Raw genomic sequence first — 1901 nt, 5'->3', positions numbered from 1 at the left:
TCCCCATTGACAGCATGGAATATTTGCAACTGCGCATGCTCAGATCCATTAGGACCCCCAACATGCTAAACATGTACCATTCCAGACCCCGGGAGGTCTAAAAGTATAGGGTGGTAGGAAAGTCAAAATCAGTGCTATGCAGCGACGATTCATTGTTCGTATAATATGCCTACTGATGGGGGTCGGGAGGGGGGGGGGGTCGGTGAATATACTCAATATGTAGGGCCCGATGCAGGGGTTCTGATAGCAGAGAAAAAGGGATGATTTTTTAATAGTCCAAAATGTTTTTCAATAGGCCTACCGTTCACAACTTGAACACTTGTTAAGAGGGGGGGGGGGGCTGTTAAGAGGGGAGGCCCAGGCATATTATCACTTTGAACCGACACTGTTATCAAAATGAATAGTTTCAAGTAACTATTCGAATTGATAAGATATCCAACATATTATTTGGCAAGATGACAAGTCCCCCTCAAGACAAACTATTCAAATTTCATTTTTTGGTAATTTTTGATAAGAACCTATTAATTTTTGTTGAATAGATTCATCAGGTTTGTTAATTTTTGACAAGAACCTAAAATGATATTCACTTTATAAAATGACAAGACAATCTTATTAAATTTGATGAGTTTACTTTCTTGTCATATCCGATTCATTTGAAAAGAAATCTGTTCATTTTGAAGAAATCTATTATATCCCCATGGATCCCGATCCGAATACCATCCCTTAAATTTGACAAGTTTCTATAAAAAATGAGTAGATCTTTTCAGAGTGTAGGCTTTATAGTCCCGGAAGTTCAAGACAACCCACCTTGTCTGACTCCCGCTGGGAGGCCAGGCCTGTATAAACCAGAGGGAACGCCCCACCCCCCCAATCGCCAAAGGGCCAAAGAGACACAAAAAAAATTTATGCCTTATTTTATTCAAATATGATCATGACAAACTCATTATTTGACAAGATTACCCATCATTTTGACAAGACTTCTGTTATGTCCCCTTCTGATAAGACAAAACTATTCAAATTTGATTTTTTTTTTTTTTTTAATTTGACAAATTTGATAAGTTGGGTCAAGTGCCTATTCATCTGCATTAAAATGGCAATAGGCAATCTAATCAAATTAGAATCTAATTAGTTTTTATCATTTTGTCATTTTGATGAGGATTTCCAAAGAGAAACCTGTTTATGTCCCATATGAACATGATGAATATAGTTTCCCTTGTTTAAAGAAGTCTTTGTAGTATTCTACCCATTTTAAGAACTTTCGAATAAAAAGTAATGATCAATTTCCAAGAACGTGTTCTAAAAAAAAAAGATGATGCCAGCAAAGCCAATTTTGCATAAATGCCAAAAGTGCCCTGAACTGAACTTTTCTATAGAAAATACTTTCTAGCGTCATGTATCACCCTGTAAACGGGAGTGCTGCGATACAAAATTCGATGACACAACTCAGGAGGGCGTTAACAAGTGAATGCACAGTCCCTGGCACAGTCCAGATTGGCCAAGCTCAGACCAGATAAGACTGACTGAGCAACACCGTGGCACAGGAGCGTCAAGCGCCCTCTGCTTGAAGCCTGCCTCCAATTATTGAGAACCTTATCTTTTGCTTTAAAACTTGGATTTCCTTCCTACATAGCACATTTTAATGTTTTAATACAAATTTGTTCCTTTTCAGTTCACAATTGATATTTTGTGTGTGGGGGGGTGTCAAAGCTAGTGCTGACGGGTTGGTGCGGATCTGAGACGGGATGGCGTCAAGTTTAAATACATCCCTGACTTGAAGCTCTACATATCCCAGTTAGTCCGGGGCCCGAGGGTACCCAAAATTAATTTGGAAAGCAGTTGCCATCATAGGGGCACATAGAGATGTGCAACCCCCCTTCCACAATCAATTTGAAAATCCATAC

This window comes from Amphiura filiformis, chromosome 9, assembly GCF_039555335.1.
Source record: "Amphiura filiformis chromosome 9, Afil_fr2py, whole genome shotgun sequence".
Taxonomy (NCBI): Eukaryota; Metazoa; Echinodermata; class Ophiuroidea; order Amphilepidida; family Amphiuridae; genus Amphiura; species Amphiura filiformis.
The sequence above is the reverse complement of the archived record's forward strand: the minus strand, read 5'-3'. Positions refer to the sequence as shown.